General features: G+C 44.3%; 1 protein-coding gene across 1 annotated transcript in view; it reads left to right on the plus strand.

The window, feature by feature from the left end:
* Nucleotides 1-22,914, plus strand: part of CSMD2 (CUB and Sushi multiple domains 2) — a 536,551-nt gene that overhangs the window by 56,079 nt on the left and 457,558 nt on the right. The window contains exon 2 of the mRNA XM_033956853.1: nucleotides 16,169-16,281. The gene's annotated coding sequence lies outside the window, so the exon portion shown is untranslated. The remainder of the gene's footprint in view (nucleotides 1-16,168; nucleotides 16,282-22,914) is intronic.

The raw sequence follows: 22,914 nt of genomic DNA on the forward strand, positions 1-22,914 counted from the left end.
CTTCTGTAAAGGTGTTACAATGCAGAGTTTACATGAGCTTCTGTAAAGGTGTTACAATACAGAGTTAGCGTTTTGGTGCAGTTATGGTGGAGACCTGGGTCATTGTCAGCAGATGATGTGCGAGGGTCAAGTTTCATTACAATTTTCTGTCCCACCTTCTGAGCAGCCTCTAACCACCAGTCTAAAAACCAGGTCAGCGCTCGATTCCATTCTATTTGATATTGTATCTGAACGGGTACAAGTGGATCGATTTTTCACTCCATCAAAAATGACAAAGACTAGGGGACACTCAATGAAGTTACGAGGAAATACTTTTAAAATCAATAGGAAGAATTTTTTTTTACTCGGAGAATAGTTAAGTTCTAGAACGGATAAGAGAGGATGGCGTAGCTGGTTTTAAGAAAGGTTTGGACAAGTTCCTGGAGGAAAAGTCCATAGTCTGTTACTGAGAAAGACATGGGTGAAGCCACTGCTTGCCCTGGATCGGTAGCATGGAATGTTGGTACTCTTTGGGTTTTGGCCAGGTACTAGGGACCTGGATTGGCCACCGTGAGGACGGGCTACTGGGTATGATGGACCTTTGGTCTGACCCACTAAGGCTGTTCTTATGTTCTTATGTTTAGCTAATGGATTTTGCCTGATGACATGATTCTGCTCACCAGGGCTGTCCAGCTCTGGGGTTGCCTGTCTTCTTTATGGTGTTTGATAGCTAATGGCAATTTGATGATCTAATTTCATACTGTGGCCTGTTCTGGTCGGAAGGGGGAAAGTGATGTGTCAATCAATAAATAGACAGGGATGTTCGGATTCAGGAAGTAAGTTCGGATTAATCAAAATGCTCCAAAGGTGCACCAGCCGTTGGGGTCTTTCGAGCTCTGCAGCCCAGAAGTCAGTTGACGCCTGCAAAGCTTTCTTTTGACTCCAAGATGAATTTTTAAGGTATTTGTATCTGATTTCTGGAGGACTGTACTCACATTTTTGGGGCTCGGATACAAGGGCAGGGTCTGAACTATGAACTGAAGACGGTGGAGACAGAGACTGTGTCCGAATTCAAGAGGGCCTGGGATAGGCACGTGGGATCTCTCAGAGAGAGAAAGAGATAATGGTTATTGTGGATGGGCAGACTGGATGGGCCATTTGGCCTTTATCTGCCATCATGTTTCTATGTTTCTATAACCATAAAGCTCTATGACCTCACAATGCAGGTGTAAAGAGCCTTAGCCTATAGGAAGAGGAGATGCAAATGTTAAGAGCCTTAGCCAGTAGGGAGAGGAGAAGATAGTGGATGCTGCGGATGGGCCATTTGGCCCTTATCTGCCATCATGTTACTATGTTTCAATAATCAGAACGTTCTATGACATCACAGTGCAAATGTAAAGAGTCTTAGCCTATAAGAAGAGGAGATAGTAGATGCTGCAGATGGGCAGACTGGATGGGCCATTTGTCTTTTATCTGCCATCATGTTTCTATTGAACAAGAGTGGATTATACCAATTTGAAAAGCTGAATGAATAAAATCTCTGACATGAATTGGTGACTTTACAGCAGTGTCTCAAACTTTCTCGAGCCGGGGCACACTAGCGGTAGTGGCCAGGGCTTGAGGCACCCAGAATTGCGCGAATGTCGCTGTGTTGACATCATCATATCAACGTCTGCGCATGTGCAGAGGCCCTCTAGATGGGCCCTGAGATACCAGTAGGGGGTGCCAGCAGGGAAGAGGGCCGGAGAGAAGGAGAGGCACTGACGCCAGCTGATTGCCTACAGCAGTGTTTCTCAACTACTTCAAGCTAAGTACCTCCTAAGTCTAACAAATATCAGCTGAGTATCCCAACCACAGACCTCCCTAGGCCCACCCAAATCCCATCCCCTTTACTAATTGTAGTGCAATTTTCTTTCCATTCATTTTTCATATACACACAATATACACAGCAGATATAAATTCTCAAAACCACCGGCGATCCTCTGCAGGCTGCTGTAATTAGCTTTAAAGGTGCGACCGGGAGGCCAGGGAGGAAGCCGGAGGACACTAGAGAGAAGGGGGAAACACGCAGGCCTTCAGCGAATCGGGCAGCGCTGGCGCTGTACCGCGTAGGGACGTCAGCTGGCAGGCGCCTCTTTTCCTTCTCAGGAGGAACACAGTTTGAGATACACTGCTTTAGAGCAAACTGCAGAGAATGACGAATGGGACGAGCCTGGAAGGTTTAATGGCGTCATGGTAATAATCCCACTTACAGTACAGGGTGTACCTGAGCTGCTCTCCTGATTAGAAGCAGGGCTCGCATGCAGGAACGTTTTATTAAACTGCTCGTTTTCCATGTGACCTGTGACTGCTAATGGAACAGAGCTCTGGATTTCGGGAGAAAAATGAGTGCTGGTAAGCAGGTGGAATGGAAATAATGAGCGTTTTTCATGTTCAGCGCATTTTGAACATATCTTACACCTAGTTGCCGATTTTCCAAATTGCAAAGCAGTCAGCAGGGGCCAGAAGGTATCCAGAGTTGCTTGTTGAGTTGCTCCGCTGAATTTTGTAATTTGGCATTCGTCCCTAGGTTTCGCTCATCCAGCCTGTGCTTTTGAAAATAATTCAGACTTCTTTTGCAAACTGAAGTATGCATCTGTGAGCCTTTTTTCAGCCTCTTCCTAGCATGGGGTAAGATCACAAAGCAATATTTAGAGCCTTAGAATAGCATTGCCTTGTGCCATCACTGGTAAACTTTGTTCCTTTCATCTAGCTGCCCCGTATGCCTGGAATAAACTACCTGAGTTTGTCCATCAAGCCCCTTCCCTTGTTTAAAAGCAGACTGAAAACCCACCTTTTTGATATAGCTTTCAATCCTTAACTCTACTCCTCTGCCCTCCAACCCAGCCAGCTGATTAACCGTTCCCCTTAACTGTATCCATGACATCCTGTTTGTCTGTCTTGGCTGTTTAGATTGTAAGCTCTTTGGAGCAGGGACTGTCTTCTTTGTGACTCTGTACAGCGCTGCAAACGTCTGGTAGTGCTATAGAAATAATTCATAGTAGTAGTAGTAGTAGTAGTGTGAAGAGTTTCAGTCTTTGGGAAGCAGAGCTGAGATTGGGATGTCATAATGCCTCATTCCACCAATAAGAGCCAACCTCATCGGTGATGTCACAATGGCTTATTGTCCTGTGCTCCCCTCTGCCCTCCAACCCAGCCAGCAGATGAACCCTTCCCCTTAACTGTATCCATGACATCCTGTTTGTCTGTTTAGACTGTAAGCTCTTTTGAGCAGGGACTGTCTTTGTGACTCTGTATAGCGCTGCGTGCGTCTGGTAGCGCTATAGAAATAATTCACAGTTGTAGTAGCGTGAAGAGTTTCAGTCTTTAGGAAGCAGAGCTGAGATTGTGATGTCATAATGCCTTATTCCACCAATCAGAGCCAACCTCCTCCGTGATGTCACAATGGCTTGATTGTCCTGTACTCCCCTCTGCCCTCCAACCCAGCCAGCAGATGAACCCTTCCCCTTAACTGTATCCATGACATCCTGTTTCTCTGTCTTGTCTGCTTAGATTGTAAGCTCTTTGGAGCAGGGGCTGTTTTCTTTGTGACTCTGTACAGCGCTGCAAACGTCTGGTAGTTCTATAGAAATAATTCATAGTAGTAGTAGTAGTAGTAGTGTGAAGAGTTTCAGTCTTTGGGAAGCAGAGCTGAGATTGTGATGTCATAATGCCTCATTCCACCAATAAGAGCCAACCTCATCGGTGATGTCACAATGGCTTGATTGTCCTGTACTCCCCTCTGCCCTCCAACCCAGCCAGCAGATGAACCCTTCCCCTTAACTGTATCCATGACATCCTGTTTGTCTGTGTTGGCTGTGTAGATTGTAAGCTCTTTGGAGCAGGGGCTGTTTTCTTTGTGACCCTGTACAGCGCTGCTTGTGTCTGGTAGTGCTAGAGAAATAATTCATAGTAGTAGTGTAGTGAACATGCATCAGGGCTTCCTTCCCTCACCAACAGGCTTCACAATGTACGAGTTAGTTCAGGGCAATATTTTCTATACCACTTTCCTCCACTATGGACCCTATAGCAGTGGTATTTAAACCTGTCCTGGGGGTTTTCAAGCTATCCCGAATGAGATTTACCTATAAAGCAGGTAGTAGACATGTAATTTTCTCTCATGCATATTCATTAGAGATATTTTGGAAACCCCCCAGGACAGATGTAAAAACCATTGCCCTGTTGCATTCTCTCTCAGAGATTCCAGGAGCCCCAGATCGGTTCAGTTCATTGCCGTGCCTGTACCAGTTGTGTGCTACACTGCCCGTGGGCTGGCTCTTGCTGCCGCGCATTATAAGACCCTTTGCTGCACTCGTACGTTACGCTAGAAAGAACCCCATGGGCACGGGTTGTGCTCATATGCCCACAGGAAATAGTTAAGCAGCAGATGTGCTCAGTTCTGCATCCAAGTTAGTCACCTCTAGTGTCAAAGTTACCTCATGCATCGATCCAGTTCTTTCTGATTGGTAGCAGGTCCAGCAAACTGGTCAATAATAGGCTAATATTTGCTAGAAATGGCACGCACCATGCAAATATTAGCTTTTTGTCTGCAAGCTGAGCTGAAATCAACTCACATCCGCTAGGGACTGGATTGTGCAACAGAACTTGTCTTGTGCGCATAAAATTGAATGCTTAATGTTTACTTCTGGAGCTCACCTAGCGCTTCCTGGGGAAATAAGTCACCTACAATTTTGATTAAATAAAAATAAATGTACAGGAAACCACAGTGCTCGAGGAGGGCGTTAATGACGGTGATGTTATGATATGGATCTTGTGGGTAAATTAGTCAGACAGAAGAATGTAAAATAAATATTTCTGAATTGGGAATTTTATGTATTTCGTATGGAGAGAAAGAATAGCCCAATGGTTGAGAACAAGGGCAGCCCAATTCCTGTGTCCCAAAGAGGGCATTCCTTGGGGTTGTGGGTTCCAATCCTCGCTGCTCCTTATGACCCCTGGGCAAGTTACTTAATCTCCCCATTGCCCCAGCTACATTAGATAGATTGTGAGCCCACAGGGACAGACCGGGAAGATGCTTCCCCTGGGAGAACAGTATGGAAAACTGAATAAATAAATAGTGTGAAAAGTTTCCGTGTCAGGTAACCAGAGCTGATATTGTGATGTCATAATGCCTCATTCTACCAATAAGAGCCAACCTCATCAGTGATGTCACAATGGCTTCATTCTCCTATACTTTCACTACATTTTGATCTCTAGAGTTGTTAAAGCTACAGCCTGATCCTTGTGACCCTGGGAAAGTCACTTAATTCCCCCATTGCTCCAGGTGCATTAGATAGATTGTGAGAGGGAAATATTCTTGAGTACCTGAATAAATTCATGTAAACCGTTATGAGCTCTCTGGGGAGAACGGTATAGAAAATGGAATGAATGAGTACCATTCTGGCACGTTTCCTGAGCACCAAGAAAGCGAAATCTCTCCCATACTTTGCAACAATAGCTACCCCGCCGGCAGAGCCCGTGCTGAGGGTGTCCGCCATTTTCAGAGTCAGCAGCGCAACTTGTAAACAATGCGCTTGAAAACCATAATCATCCATGCTTCGCAGTTTTAAAGCACCGTTGAGCCAGGTGTGCAGCGACAGAATGGCAGAACGTGCAAGCCTGTTGCTTAGCTACGCATATGAAACGGGACTTTTAGATGGCAGACGTTAAGGGCACCTTATGCCGGAAAGACAGATAAAGCTCTGGACGGTGCAAGGGAGGAGAGAGACTTGATCTTGAGGTCGTCTGACAGAGGACGGCATCTGCTCGTGTATTCAGCTGTGCCCTCTTGACTGGCGTTTTACTGTCGAAGGCACTAGCTTTCTCCATGGCACGGCCTCTGTGATGTCAATGACGTGGCAGCTGGGAGATTATAAGGGGGAACCGTTGAAATGCTTCCACTGTGTTCAGCTGGACTGCAATGCAGAAAGAGGCAGGAAATTTCAAGCTGAGTTGGTGCAGGATATTGTACTGTGGAATAGATGGTCCTGATGCAGGTGTTTCTTTAGTCCGACACATTAAAAATATGCAGTAATCCCCAGGAATTGTCCGTTTTTGTTTTCCCACTTTTTGCTGTGAAACAGGTTATTGTGCACAAGTTCACGATTTAAAGCCACTGACGTTGTCGCAGAAAGTAAGAAACGTAAGCAGTCACGTTGGATCCACGGGCCCATTTCTTTCAAGTTGTTCGTGGGCTTGGCTTCTGTCTGTGGTCATCATCCTCTTGGGGTTGTTTTGTAACCGACAGCTATTTAAGCCTATGTGACTTTTTAACCCTTTCAGGACCATAAGGATCGTAGGCCAATTTTTGTGGTTTTGACGACATTTTTATGGTAAAAAGGGCTTGCAGATGCCAAAAAATTGATTTTTTTTGTGAAATATCATTATTTTTTTTTAAAAAAATCAAACTTCTGGCTTATGGACAGTGTGGCAAGTGAATCTTCTCGTCAATCTGGCAACGACGCTAATGAATGAATGTCGGAACCAGTTTGTTTACATAAAGGCAGTATCATATGGAATCCGTACATATCAAATTTAGAACTGTAGACTATCCCAATCAAAATTTATAGGATTTTAAAGTTATGGGACAAATATGTCCCTTGGTCCTGAAAGGGTTAAAAGGGGAATCCAAGAACCTGCCATAATGGCATTGCAAATGTCCCCGAGCATATATACAGCTGCTCTGCAAGAGACCCGAATGTGCTCGTGCATTACACATGCAGACCTGTGTCTTTTATAAAAGGCGTGCAAACTAGAGAATGACACAGGGACACATTTTCCCCCATCCCCGTGGGAATTCATTTTCCCGTCCCAGCGAGTTCTTTTCCTGTCCCTGCCCCATTCCTGCCCGCTCTGTCCTCATCTGCACGAGCCTCAAACGCTTTCAAATCCATAAGTGTTCGAGGTTTGTGCGGTCAAGGCAGAGCGTACAGGAATGGGACCGTGACAGCACTAAAACTTGCGTGGACAAGGAAAAATTTGTCCCCGTGTTAATCTCTAAACTGCACCATTTTTGAAATCAAAATGTAGGTGTGAGTGAGCCAAGTATAGGGCAATCAAGCCACTGTGACATCACCAATGAGGTTGGCTCTTATTGGTGGAATGAGACATTATGATGTCACAATGCCAACTCTGGTTGCCAGAGGCTAAAACTCTTCACACTATTTATTAATTCAGTTACCTATACCGCTCTCCCAAATAGAGAAAGACACAGGGACAAACTTTTCCCCGTCCCATCCTCACGAGTTCTTTTCCTGTCTCTGCCCCCTTCCTCATTTGCATAAGCCTCAAACACTCAAACTAAGTGTTGGATACTTGTACAGTTAAAGCAGAGCTTTTAGGAATGGAACTGGGAAATTGAAGTCCTGCGGGAGCGGGGATAAATTTGTCCCCATATCGTTCTCTAGTGGAAACATCCTCTAATGCCACCTCCACTCTGCCCGCTCCGTTCCCTAGGAACTGAAATCACACAGATGTGGGCACACTCTCTCTGCATCTTCCTTTCATGTCTCTATGCGGTTGCATGATTTCATTAAAAAAAAAAATCCTTTTCTCTGTGTAAAATGGACCTTTCACGTGGAAAACGCTTAGAAGGTCCCCACAAAAGCTTTAGTGTGCTAAACGGTGGCTCTGTAGCTTCCCTTCTTCAGATTCCCTTTGATTAGATTTTGAGTCCTTGGTCACCTTGTTCTCACTGAGTCGTCGCACTCTGAGGTACGTTGAGGCAAAGCCTAGCAGATCCCAGTTCTAGGGGCGGCTTGAGAGGGAGGAGGGGCTAGGTACGGAGTGGACTAAAAAGGGGGTTCAGTTAAGTAGGGAGGTGCTTCTCAACCCTCTCCAGGAGGCCCATCTAGCCAGCCAGGTTTCAGGATTATCACAGTGAATAGGCATGAGATAAATTTGCATACAGTGACCCTCCTATATATATGCAGATCCATCTCATGCATATTCATTGTGCTCATCCTGAAAACTCGATTAGCTAGGTCTGGCTCCAGGTGAGGATAGGGAAGCACTGACGTACGGAGCCAGGAGTATATTGTCTAGAGAGGTTGGACCCTCCACTTCATGTCATTTTCCTGCGGTTTCTCCCTACATCCCCTGCTTTCCAAGTGAGAATGTTCTAGAAAATCAGCTGTTAAGAATAGTGTTTGCCATATTCCAGTGCTATTATGCCAGACTTGTCCAAGTTCAGTCCTCAGGCAAACAGGCCAGGTTTACAAAATATTCCTAATGTACATGCATAGGGTTACTAGATGTCTGGATTTACTACTATGAATTTTTTCAATAGCGCTACCAGCGCTGCACAGAGTCACAGAGAGTAAGAAAACAGACCCTGTTTGAAACAGCTTACAATCTAAACAGGCAAGAGGACATGTCCGGGCATCCGGACGGCTTTTCAAAATCTGGCACTTTGTTTGGGTTTTGAAAAGCTTCCACCTTGGGACCGCGTCGGGAGGGCATGTGTGGATGCAACGCGGTGACATCATCGCATCACACCCAATTGGGTATCAGGATGTCCCTAATGAATATGCATTGAAAGCAGTGCATGCAAATCCATCTCGTACATATTCATGGTGGAGATCCTGAGAACCTGACCTGGCTCCGGCTCTCGAGGACTGGAATTGCCTACCCCTGGCCTAGGGGATAGTGGAGAAGATATTAGATTCTGACCTCATCTAATGAAGACTTGGAGAAAAATGTAAAACAGGGCTGTCATTTGACCTTGAGCTGCTCGGGCTCACTGTCCAGACGCTTTAGTCCTTTATGGGGTCATAGATGTGGTTTTGGCCTCGATGCACAACACTCCAACACCATGGTAAAAAGTGATTTTTCTTGACTGGGTGAGGCTCGGTACAAATAGCATGCAAAAGATATTTGCTGTTCGTGCGGAGCAGTCCTGGTAAAAAGGGGGAGGAACTGTGGCTGCAGCTTGCTCCTCCTCCTGCCTTTCACCTTCCATCTGTCAGCGGATGGTGGCTCCAGAGCTGTGATCAGCGAGCTGGCAGAGCAGCAGTTTCTGGCTCAGCTGATTCGCGGTTCCCAAGGCGGCTCCGGAGTTGCAATCTTTTTTTTTTTTTTAAGAAGGCCACAATTGTGAGCACAAGAGCTGCGTCCTTTATAAAAAAAAAAAGACAGCCGCCACTCTCCCAGCTGACCCCCAACAAAACACAGGACAGCTACTGGCAAGTCCAGAGCTGCTGGGGGGGGGGGGGGGGCGCTTCCCTTTTGTACATCGCAAGGAGAGCTTTCCATGGCAGTAAGATTGTTTTAACGAGAATTCAGTAATAGCCCAGGAATGGAAAAATATCAACATCCTTGTGCAAAAAAGCGGCTGTGACGTTCTTAATAGGCTGTACAAATCAGGCTACTCTTGGTTTAGGAACCTAAGTGCAAATTCTAAAAGAAGCGCCCAAAAGTTAGTCGCCTAATTCGGCACTGTTCAGCGCGATTCAAGGAAAATTGGGTGCTGAGCGGAACCTATTTTGGAGGCGCCCAAGAAATAGGCCAGCTCTAGGCACAACTAAAAGTTAGGCCTAGCTGAGCGCTTAAGCACGCTTAAGAGCAGAGATTCTGTAAGAAGGCGTCTAACATGTAGCCACGCCCACGCCTAACATGCATAGCGCCTATTTTTTTGAAGGCCGCCTAAATTTTTAGAGGCCGCCTTGTTACAGAATCGCGCTCTCTTGATAGGCGCCTACGTTTCAATCACTGCTGATTAAAAAGCTTCATTGCGCTTGTTCTTCTATCTAGTTGGGCGTCTCCGAAATAGATGCCTACCTTTAGGCGCTGGCTACAGACTTTGGGCCCTAGTGCCTGAACTTGTTTCCTTTGCTGAGGGAGGAAAAGGCGAAAGTCTGGGATGAGCGTTTTTCTCTCATGCGAATGCTTTCCAAGGAAATGAAGGGGAAGTGAGGAGGCCCAGGCCCACGAGGAGCTCACTCCCTGGTGTATGGAGTCCCAGAAGGAAGGGAGTTAAGGGGCAGATCTGGAGAAATTAAACTCCATGCTTCTAACCTTTTTTTCTTGGTATAAAATGATACAACTATTGCCACGGGATTTGGGTTTACTAGGTCTGGTTTGCATTTCACTGGGGGACAGGGGGAGTGAATAGAATTAACAGCGCCACCTAGTGGATTGTTGCCTACACCCCTGACGTAGGCTTCAGTTTTGAGGCCGAAACATGGACCGTGTCTGGTCTGAGAGGATATTCAACATAGACTGTTGTTTTTATAGATCTGCTTCTTTCTATATGTATGCTGTATTCAATAAACAAGCTCAATTCTATCTCAGATTGATGTGTACGGTTCCCTCCCTGCCATGGGGTTGTTTGTCTTGTTTTTTGGGGTTTTTAAATCCTCATCTGGTTGCTTTTCTAAAGGACTTCAGTGTTTAGATGCCTTCCTTCCTGAGTCTGATATACTGCAGATGCCTCAGCCAGAGAAAGGCGAGTTTCTGTCCTAAAACCTGGCAGTAGATTATGTTAATCTGTGTCATAAAACCGTCCCTCGCAATGTCAGAGTAATGACTGTCAGCCTAGCAGAAAGGACAGGAGAAGCGGCAGCTCTTTTTCTAAATGCGCACCTAGAAAGCCCCGTGAAGGCAGCTGGTACTGCACAGGCCCCTCTGGAGGGGGAAGGGGGGCATTTTCTTTGGTGACGGGACTAAAGCGCCCCGGACAATCGTGCGCCGACAAACCCGCTAAGACAAATGCGCGCAGGATGTCAGCGCGCAGGATTAAAAGGTAAGTTTAAAGCAATCCGAGGGGGTGGGGGGGGGGAACCCTCCACCCCCAGCTTACTTAGAACAGTTGCTGCTGCTGTTGGGAGGATTTGGGGGAGAACTCCCCCCCCCCACTTACAGAGGAAATTTTTCACTAAAACACTGGGAAAAATTACACTTTCCTCTGTAATGGGGGGGGGGAGTTCTCCCCCAAACCCTCCCAACGGCAGCGGCAACACCCCCCCTCAGGGCGCTTTAAACTTACCTTTTAATCTGGCGCACTAACGTCCTGCGTGCGATTGTCCCGCGTGCTTTCATCTCTGAAGCAGTCTCCGGCCATCATGTAATAAGCACAAGCTCTCTTCCTTCTGTTGACAGATTGTTCTGTTCCTATTTCCTGGTCAATATTTTGTTTGCCTGGTTATGTTTTGAAAAAAAACCCCAAAAAGCACCCAGCAGACAATGTGTTTTTATTTTTCCTTTGGTGGGTTCATAACCTTGTAGCTATGGAGTGGGCAAGCGTCTTGCTCAGTCAACCTTGCACTTCTTTATTCAATTTCTGTCCCAGGCATAAACAAACCTATTAAATATTATCTCTAGCAAACCACAGTAGAACTGAGGAAATCCACTTTTCCATACCTATCAATTAAAATACCATTAAATAATCAAACTCGTGTCTAATTTTTCACAGCTACAAATTTAAATACACTAGCCCAATCCATCGGATTCACCATTTTCGCCTACGCCGACGATATTCAACTCCTCCACCCTATCAATACTACTAATATTTCAGATACAAAAGACATAAATAATAAACTGGATAACATACATGATTGGCTATATACAAACAAACTCGCACTCAACATAAATAAATCTCGTGTACTTCTACTTCCCATCAAAAAATCAGAATCATTACTCGGAACTATTTCTATCAAATCCACTCCATTACAAATGGAAACAAAAATTAAATTACTCGGCGTCATCATTGATAGCAATCTCACCTTCCATGAGCATATCAGCTCTGTAGTAAAAGTATGTTTTTTTAAACTCCGCATTATCAGATCTTTAACATCCATTCTGAACACTGACTCTATCACTATCTTGACCCACTCTCTGGTAATCTCTCACCTAGATTACTGCAATTCCCTCCTTAACGGCCTCTCACAAAAAGAACTACGACGCCTCCAGCTAATACAAAATACCGCTATAAAACTTATCTATAAAAAAAGCAAATATGACCACGTCACCCCTCTTTTAAAAGAAGCTCATTGGCTTCCCATCTCCTACCGTATTACTTACAAAATCATTCTTCTCACTTTCAAAATCAAACTTCTACATCAACCAACTTTTCTTGATAAGCTTCTTATACCTCAAAGTTCCCCGCGCACTTTGAGATCTTCAGACCAAAAGCTCCTTTTTATACCGTCCCTAAAAGACTCTTATTATACTCGTAAAACCAATTTCGCTATTACCGCCCCAACATTGTGGAACTCACTGCCACAACATCTCCGAGATGAACTACAACTTGCTAAATTTAAAATAAATCTAAAGACATTCTTATTTCAGGATGCATTTAACCAAACCTAAAAAAAAAAAAAAAAATGCTCTTTTTCATTCATTAGACAAGTATCCATTATTCATTACATTAACGTTCCCCCCTCCTCATGTTCATCCCCTCCCCACTCTCTCCATTTCTTCTATACAATGTAACTTTTTTCCCTTCCCCCACAATTTCCTCACATTCAAGTTTGTCAAGTCTTTGTCATTTATGTTTAATTTAAGATATTTCCATTCACATCCTATTACTATTAATTCTTTTTTTTAAGCTGATTGTTAACCGGCCAGACAATTGTTTGATGGTCGGGATATTAAAAACCAATAAACTTGGAAACTTGGAAACTATATATATATATATATATATATATAAAAAACACTAGAGCATAGGGATTCAAGACAAAGTTAGACAAGTTCCTGCTGAACCGGAACGAACGCAGGCAGGGCTAGTCTCAGGGCGCTGGTCTTTGACCTAGGGGCCGCCGCGGGAGCGGACTGCTGGGCACGATGGACTACTGGTCGGTTCATAGACAATGGCGCGAAAGACAAAAGCGCGCGCCGACAATTGAGCGCAGCGCGCGCTGCCGTGCCGCTCTAAATTACAGTTTTTAGGGGCTCCGACGGGGGTTTTTGTTGGGGAACCCCCCAGTTTACTTAATAGACATTGCGCCGGCGTTATGGGGGGTTTGCGGGGTTGTAACCCTCCACATTTTACTGTAAACTGAACTTTTTCCCTAAAAACAGGGAAAAAGTGAAGTTTTCAGTAAAATGTGGGGGGTTACAACCCCCCACAACGCCCCCACAACGCGGCGCAATGTCTATTAAGTAAAGTGGGGGGGGGTCCCCCCACGCCCCCCCCGTTGGAGCACTAAAAACAGTAATTTAGTTTTTTACCTCCTCTTTTACCTCCAGAAGATTCACCTACCTTCAGATAACCTTCCCCCAAATTACCCACCTTAACACCTTCCAATTAAACAAATACCATAAATAGATTGTAATCTACCCTCTCTAACTGAATTCCATATGTATTTTTCATACAGTTCTTCACTGTCAGTTTAATTTCCATCCTATAAATTCACATAGAATTTTTCTTTTTTCAATCATCTTTATTTTCTCTTCTTTATTAATTTCCAGGTACTTTAGTTAGATTGTGAGCCTTCGGGACAGTAAGGGAATTTTTTAAGTACCTTCTTATTTCTCATTTATAATCTTAATGTATATTTTCTTCAAACCGCTTAGAACCTAACGGATGTAGCGGTATATAAGAAATAAATTACATTACATTACAGTAATTTAGAGCGGCATGGCGGTGCGCGCTGCGCTCAATTGTCTGGGCGCGCCTTTGTCCCGGCGCGCTTTTGACCTGACACCCTACTGGTCTGACCCAGCAGCGGCAGTTCTTATGTTCTTATCAATCATACCAAGAAAAGAACACACTGGTCTCGTTGCCAAGTATCAGATATGACACCACAAAGCCAAACGAATGTTCTGCAGCAATGAAAAACCAGCCAGCTTAGGGAAAAAGGGATTGATTGATTGAAAAGTTTTCTCAATCGCCTATTCCTGGGTGGCTTTACAAATAGCAACATCTATAAAATAAAATTTAAAAACATGCCAAAAAAAACCCCCAATTTATACAAGCAACAAACAATTAATTCACAGCGCTTCGTTATACGTACATCAGTCCAAAAACCGGACTAAACCAGAATCATCATTCATTGGAATCTATATATATAAAATCGGAGGTATGTATGTGTGTGTGTATGTGTGTATGTGCCGCGATCACGCAAAAACGGCTTGACCGATTTGAACGAAACTTGGTATGCAGATCCCTCACTACCTGGGGTGATATGTTCTGGGGGTCTCGCGGCCCACAACTCTATGTTGCTTGCTCAAGGGTGGGTTCACCCAAGAATTTATATGTTCTTGCTCCAGGAGGTGAAACTAAAAATTTTGTTTATAATCACATTTTGCGTTAGTTGTATTGTATTCATTTTGTCAAATATTTCACATTATAATTTGAATATTGTACTTTTTATTAAGCTGTAAAAAAATAATTTCATTCACCTCTATAAAGTATCTTTATTTGAATCCATTTACAGTGTTATTGCTATAATTAAATACCCGTGCAACGCCGGGGCATCAGCAAGTGCCTCTATAAAAAGTGTAGTCTTGAGCGCTTTCCTGAGCTTCTGAAGATCAGTTAATTTGTTCCACAGAGTTGCTGCTATATTTCTGATAGATGCAGCGTCATTATTGAACCCTTGAGAAAGGGCGAAACGGGATCATTTGCATCTATTTAAGATAAGTTATTCCGTTTCTTCGCTGGGTGGAAGATAATTTATTCAAAATATGAGAGAAAGGATCCACCTTTGAAAGGGTTTTTAAGAAAGAAATAATAAAAAAATCTAAGTGATAATTATAGAGTGTTAAAAAAGGAGAGGGAGGTTTTGTGGATCAATGATGGAAACGTGGAACTTGCAAGTCTGGGCTGAGAAATTTATTTCTATATGTCCAAGCTGGTTTCTGAGATTTTCAACCACCCTATCTTAACACTTTATGCTTTAGTCTGTGGGAGTGTATTTTTCCTGGGGTTGTGGGTTCAAACCCTGCACTTCTCCCTGTGACTTTGGGCAAGTCACTTAATCCTCCACTGCCCCAGGTACATTAGATAGATTATGATCCCACTGGGACAGACAGGTAAAATGCTTGAAGTACTGTATGTGGGGGTCTACAAGTCCCAATCCCTTTTCCTGATGTCATAATGCCTCATTCCACCAATAAGAGCCAACCTTGTCAGTGATGTCACAATGGCTTGATTGTCCTGTACTTGGCTCACTTTTACTACATTTTGATTTCTAGAGTGGTACAGTGGTTAAAGCTACAACCTCAGCACCCTGAGCAAGTCACTTAATCCCCTTGTGACCCTGGGCAGGTCACTTAATCCCCCCATTGTCCCAGGTACATTAGATAGATTATGATCCCACTGGGCAAGACAGGGAAAATGCTTGAAGTACCTAGATGTAAACCACTTTGAGTATGGTTGAAAAACTACAAAAAGGTGGTATAGAAGTCCCAATCCCTTTCTCTGATGTCATAATGCCTCAGTTCACCAATAAGAGCCAACCTCCTCAGTGATGTCACAATGGCTTCATTGTTCTATACTTGTTTCACTTCTCATATTATTTGAAGAGAGTGTGGTACAGTGGTTAGAGCTAAAACCTCAGCCCCCAGAGGTTGTGGGTTCAAACCCCATTCTGCTTCCTGTGACCCTGGGCAAGTCACTTAATCCTCCACTGCCCCAGGTACATTAGATAGATTGTGAGCCCAGATAGGGAAAATACTTGAAGTACCAGTATGTAAACCGCTTTGAGCGTAGTCTAAAACTATCAAAAGGCGGTATACAAGTCCCCATCCTGTCTCTTTCCCTAAAGTAGTGGATCCAAAACGTTGAGAACAAGCGATTTTCATGTCATGGGTCCATAATAAGCATTTGAATTGCTGTATTACAAATTGTTTGCTCTTTCAGAATTCAGGAGAACTTCATTTTTTTTTGTTTATCGTTACTGTAGTCACCTTTTCCCAGAGATGGTCACATGTCAAGTCTGTACACGAATGAGTGGCCTTAGTGCCTTGTGTTCATACGAGCCCTCTGGATTGTAAACACTGTGGGACAGTGAACCGGAGCCACGGATCGAGCATTAGCTCGATTAAATTCAAAGGCGATCCAGAGAGTGCGTTGCATTTCTTCAGATCTGCGTGGAAGCCTTAGTCCACGCAACGACTTCCGTGTCTTCTTTGGGTTCTTTCCACTCGCAAGACAGACATAGGGAAGAGATTCAGATTTAACACCCCGTGTCTTATTCTTCCCTTGCAGATTAACCGGTTTCCAGCTTCCCGCACCCATTGTCGGTACCGGCACCATTCTGACATTGTGGCTGGTCAGTGACTATGCCGTCAGCGCCCAAGGCTTCCACGCTACCTACGAAGGTAAGTCTGCCCCTCTGCCATTACGGCTTTCTGGATCTCTGCTTGTGCTCAGCTTTCGTGTCGAAAGCGTTGTAGTAATCAGTGGCATAGAAAGGGAGGGGGCGCCGTCCTCCTCTCTGCCCCCGCTCCTTTACGACTCCCGGCGCGAGCAGTATCACGAACTTGCTGCCCGCGTCAGTATTGGCTCTCTCTGATGTCACTAAGAAGGGACATCGTAGGGAGATCCAACACGACGCGGGCAGCTTGCGCTAGGAAAATTAAAGAGGCACGGGGGAAGGGAAGGGGGCGTGCGCATGGCAGGGGGGGGGCGGGGGAGGGGTGCCACTCGCCCTCACTATGCCACTGGCAGTAATTATAGTGAAGAAAGGCAAAACCAAGACCGTTCAACTGACTTACTGTTCACGCTCACTGGTGGCACGAGAGCCATTTAAGGGGGATTAACCCGTGATTTTGAACTGAGTTTTGGCAGGCAATATTCCTGTGATGCTGGGGGAAAGGTAGAATTCATGTTTGCTGCTGATTCTGAACTGTTCAATTGAAAATATAACACCCCTCCCCCCTCTTTACTAAGTCACGGTAGAGGTTTCTACCACGGCCCAGAGCTCTAAATGCTCCAATAGTCTCTTAGCATTGCTATAAGCGTTGGACCCTTTAGCGCCCACCGCGGTTTAGTAAAAGAGGGCCATGGTTTGCAACGATACGCACAAAATTGTTTCTTAAACCTGTGCTGTGGGTATTCTGGGTACCGGGCGCTGGCTGAATGTATCACCTAAATAGGATTGGTCCTGGGGATTGGGGCTCATTGCTCAACCAATCAGCGCTGTATCTTCCTCTTTAGCACAGATTTGAAAAAATTCAAAAATAGTTTAAAGTGTTTTCTTTTTAAAGAAGCCTTTAACTAAAAGTTTATTTTCCAGTTGATTCTTATTCTCATCGTCTTGTATTAAATTCAGATTATATTTCCCCTCTTTTTAGATTTTCATGTTTGCAAATTCTTTTCTCACATCATCCTTATGTTCTAACCTAATCTGATCAACACATTTTCTTTTTTTTTTTAATTGTATTTTTTCTTTTTCCCTCCTTTCCTACTGTTTCATGTGTTTGTTACCCCAGTTCGTTTTTGTTTTTTTTTAATATTAATTTTTTAATTTTAAAGTAATAATTTTTATTTACGATGTATTTGTGATTTAAGAAATCCAATTTTATTTCTTTGTAAAACGCTTTGTATCCTGAAAAGCGTTTAATCAAATAATTTAATAAACTTGAAACTTGAATGTGAATCAACCTTGCCATTAGAAAAGGCTTGCACCGCCCTTCGCCCCAGGGTGCGCTGTCAAACGCATGGTTCACGCTAGTATAGTTACCACTATGCTAGTGGACTTGGCTCTTAAAAAACCAGGAAGTGTGAGAGCTTCCAAAGTCTGGAAACGGAGGGAGTGGGTTTCATTAGAAGAAACATTTTGCTTTCTTTCTTTTTCCAAATTCATGTGAAGCCCGTAGGCTTTTGTTTCCGCCGTTGTGAAGAAAACATCACCTTGTGGAAAAATGGTACATGGGAGATTTTTAAATGGCAAACGGAGAACATAAGAAACGCCTTCACCGGATCAGACCGAGGTCCATCTAGTCCGGCGATCCGCACACGCGGCGGCCCATTTAGGTACTCCTTTATGGAGACCCGGATTTACCGTATCCCTCAATATGATATGCAAGAAGGTATGCATCCAACTTGCGCTTGAATCCCAGTACAGTAGTCTCTTCCACAACCTCCTCCGGGAGCGCATTCCAGGCATCCACCACGCGCTGTGTGAAAGAAAATTTCCTGACATTTGTCCTGAACCTGCTGCCACTCAGTTTCAGGCTATGACCTCTTGTCCGTGTCACATGTGAAAATGTCAGTAATGCTGCTTCTTGGTCTATTTTATCAAATCCTTTTAATATTTTGAAAGTCTCAATCAAATCCCCTCTCAGTCTTCTCTTCTCAAGGGTAAACAGTCCCAGTTTCCTGAGTCGATCTTTGTAGTTCAAATGTTCCATTCCTTTAATAAGTTTCGTAGCTCGCCTCTGCACTTTCTCCAGCAGAGTTATATCTTTTTTAAGGTATGGAGACCAGTGTTGGACACAGTATTCTAAGTGCGGTCTGACCATTGTTCTATAAAGTGGCAGTATAACATCTTCCGATCTACTCGTAATCCCCTTCTTAATTATGCCCAACATCCTATTTGCTTTCTTCGCCGCCGCCGCACATTGTGCCGATGGCTTTAGGGTACTGTCAATCAGTACCCCCAAATCCCTTTCCCGTTCGCATTTTGTTAACTTGACCCCCAACATCTTATCCTCATGTTCCTTGTTTTTCTTTCCCAGATGCATCACCTTGCATTTGTTTATGTTAAAGTTCATCTGCCACTTTTTCGCCCACGTTTCTAGCTGGTTCAGATTGTAACTCTGCGCTTCCTGGAAAGAACCGGACGTCTCTTCCATCTGCAGGAGGGAGCAGAGCCCTTAATACCTTATCACTGGAGAAGTCTCACCTTGACCTTTTTACCAGGGTGAGTCCAGTGACCCTGGGCAGATTGACTGACCTGTTTTATTTTGACCTGCCATTAATATCTCAGCAGTGATGAAAAATTGCTTCAACAATTTACGATCAAGAGTAGCAGATGAAAAACGTTTTCTTTTGCATCCTACAATTCGAGCGTAGGTAGTTTGTTTAAGTGTTGCCCAGTTTTCTAAGATCGAACATGGCATCGTGAAATCCACTTCCAAACCATCTTGCATGAAAGAGGGCAAGGAGAGAATATTAAAATTCCAGATACAATCATTTCCCAAATGGAGAGGTCACGGCCTCTTTATCTGCTCTTTCTTCCATTTCTTCTCTACCATCTCTCTCTGCTTTCCTCAGCCCATCTCTTCCTCTCTCTTGGCTGCTCCCGTGTTCTTTCTGATCTCTTCCACCTTTTCCCTTTTTTTCTTAGTCCTGCTCTTTTTTTATTTTTTTTTTGCAAATTCCGGTTTATTATCTGCATTCAAGTGTCTCTGAGCAACAAAGCCCAACCAACCCCTTTCTTTCCGGTGAGACCCTCATATCTCTGCTCTTTGATGCTTTCCATCAATGTGTTCCATTCTGCGATCAGTGTTGGAAAGCATGTAACATTGCTTTAGGACTGACTTTGTCAATTATGTATGTTAATTAACTAATTAATCATTTAAGTCAAGACTGCACAGTATCGCTTGCATTGCAGTGCCAACCGTTTCCACAACTCTTTGCGTGACACTTGAACTCACTCTGTCCATGTTGCAATTCCGTTGGAAAGATGGTCGTCTTATGCGGTTTTGCCTTAACTCGGTACTCTCAGGATTCAAATCCTACCAGTTTCCAGCAAGAGACGTGTCATGTGAACAGGTGTAGAAGACATCTGGCAAACGTTTCGCGCATTTCTTTAAATTTGGAGCTGTAAGTTATCGATGTCTGTGTGCCATTTTAATTAGGAAATTATTTGCCTGGTGACAAGAAACATTAGAGAAGCTACAGATGTTAAAAGCTCCAGGGAAGAGGGGGGGAGGGAACAGAGTAGTTCGTTGCAAATGAAACTAAAAGAAACACGTTGTTCAGTCCATTAAATCAAATCTCCAAGCCCCTCAACTAGCTCACATCCAGGCCTGCCCCTCTCACCATTCAGCCTAAATGGGGGAGGAGCAGTGGCATAGCAAGGGTGAGAGGTTCTCAGGGTAGTGGTGCCCCGCCCCTGCCCTCTAGTTGTCGGCCCTCTCTATGCCCTTTCCATATGGCATCTGCCCTCCTATACCCCTTCCAGGAACTTTCTGCCTCCCCCTTCCATCAATCTTGCCTCCCCCCCATTGGTCTTGCATCCATCTTCTTCCTTCTCCCTATGGTCTGGCATCTCTGTTTCCTTCCCCCTTCCACCATGCTCTGGCGTCTCTCTCCTCTCCTCTCCTTCCCTTCCTTCCTTACCCTCTTCGCCGTAGTCTAGCATCTCTCTCTCTCTCCCTTTCCTTTTCTTGTGCTCCTTAGTCTTCCTTCTCAATTTATTTACTGCCTCTCTCTAAATTAAATTATTTTTTATTATCCAGGCCTCAATTTCCCTCTTTTTGCTGTGTCTACCCGCAGCTTGCTACCTCTTTCCTTTACCCCCTCCAGTATCTCACTAACTCTATTCTCTTCCCCCATCCAGCATGTGCCGTTTTTTCTTTATCCCCTTCCATCTACCATCTACCCCTCTCGTTCTCCTCTCCTATCCAGCATCTGCATCCATCCAGTAGCCCTCACCCTCTCCATTTCTAACCAGCATCTGCTCCCCTCTCTTTCTCCCCTGCCCACTAACATCCAATGTATGTCCTTTCTCTCTATCTCCATTCACCCCACTTCCATCAGCATCTGCCCCTTCTCTCTCCCTTCACCCCACTTCCTTCCAGCATCTGCCCCCTCTCTCTCTCTCTCTCCACCCCAATCCAACTCAGTATCCTGCCCTTTTTCTCTCTCTCCCTCCATCCCACATCCCTCTCCCTCCACCACTCTACCATACAGTATCCTGCTCCCTTCTCTCTCCCTTCACCCCAGTTCCTCCCAGTAATCTACCCCCTCACCTCCCCACCACTGCTGCTGCTTTCCCAAACCAGCTGCAGCAGTGATTATAAACTTAAATGCAGTCATAGCACTACCTACTACATCGGGGCAGGCAGCCCCCACAGCAACCCGGTGCCCAGCACTTCAAGGTGGGGTCCTTCGGGGCCTTATAAAACCAACAGGGAGCCATGGTACACAGCCCACGGTTGCGAGTCCAAAGAGGCGTGGCCAAGGGGGCAGGACATGCCCCTTTTGAGCCCCTTCAGAGCCTATGAGGAGTCGAGAGTGGGCCACTATCTCTTCCTTCTACCATGGGTAAAAGAAAAGCGAAAATTACTTCTTTAGTTCCAAGCACAGGTCCTATGGATCGTCATCTTATGGCTTTATCTTTACCATTGGTGGAAAAGCAGGTAACTTTAGATACACAGTCTGCTTCCCTCTCCTCTGGGGAATCATCACCAACCCCCCAGCCATTAAGTCTTCTTGGAAGAGTAGAGCCATCCTCTAAGGCTGGGGATGTAGCCTCTTCTTCACAATTTCTTGATACAGCTGGACTTAATGTCTTAGATCAAATTGGAGTGATGGGAACAAAAGGTTTGATTCCTGTACAAATGGTTACGGAGCCAAACCCAAATGTTCTCCCTAAAGATAAAGTTATCACTTTAAATGATTTTTCTGCCACGTGTTTATCTAGCAAGGGTATGTAGAAATCACCTCCAACAAAGCTTCAGAGTAATATGATTCTTTATTGCATAAACATCAGATAATGCCAAATAATGGAGATAGACATCAGATAATATACAAGATATAAGCAGAGAATATCTATATACACCAAATAGAATACTTCACCATGTCTGCCACGCCCCTCTCCAATAATGATCGGGAATCTAGACGATCGAGGGAAAGGTACAGTCCACGGCTCTCCCATGGCTGCAGCAAGATTCAAAGTCCAGTCTGTGACTCTCAGTCTTTTATAGCACAGAAAGTGCTGAATTTCTCCCACACACAGACACTGCTGTTTCTGCAGTAACAACAGGTATCTCCCTTATCTCCTAACTCTCACAGATGGAATGTGTTCAGGCCCTTCCTAATTGCAGTACCATGAGAAACCTTCCTCGGCAAGACATGAAACAGTATAAGAGATATGATATAAGTTGATAAACAACTTGCTCTCATGAAAGTAAGTTGTAAGCTGCCTAATTGTCTGGCACAGATGTAAGGCAAGGATTGCAGCTAAAAAGCAAGCAGACATGAAGATTCATACCTAATAGCCAAAGTGACTACTTGCCATGTCCTGGCCAGCCATGGGCATAACAATGATGTATGGTTAATTGTTAATAGAATAGAGTCTTCGTTACAAACTACAGTTTTGAAATGGTGCCAATTTTCCTCAAATACAACTGTAAAAATGAATGAGCATGAAAGTCATATAGCAGAGCTAGGAAATAAGTTAGAGAAATTAGATAAATCTGTGGGTAGTTTACAGAGCTCTGCTACGTCTAATATTAAAGATAGTATATTACTTCATGCCAAAATAGAAAAAATGGAGCATCGTATGATCTTCGTTTTCTAAATTTCCCCATCACACACTCCCTATCTCCATTGGAGCTTTTGAGAATGTATCTGCGGGAGAGTTTGCAATATACCAAAGTGGAGACCTTTGAGCCTGATCATCTCTACTGCATTTTGAGGGCTTCTAGGGAGATGGTAGATGAGGGGGAAATAGATGAACTAGCTTCACCAGACAATTTCTTGAGTCATCTAAGGACACAATAGCAAAACATGCCACTCTGTTGGTAGTGTTCAAATCAGAACTAGAGAAACAGGCGATTTCATGAAGAAACAAGTTCTGTTTTGCGGCCAATGAGTCTCTTATTTTTCCCGATGTATCTAAGCAGATTCGGTTAAAGAGGAAGCCATTCCTACTGCTTAAACCTAAGGTTTTAGCGTTGGGTGCAACCTTTTTTTCTAAAATTTCCTTGTAAATGCCTTATATCGTATGCAAGCGATAGATACGTGTTTCTAGACCCAGCCCAGTTGGAAGACTTCCT

The sequence above is a fragment of the Geotrypetes seraphini genome, chromosome 8, assembly GCF_902459505.1.
Source record: "Geotrypetes seraphini chromosome 8, aGeoSer1.1, whole genome shotgun sequence".
Lineage (NCBI taxonomy): Eukaryota > Metazoa > Chordata > Amphibia > Gymnophiona > Dermophiidae > Geotrypetes > Geotrypetes seraphini.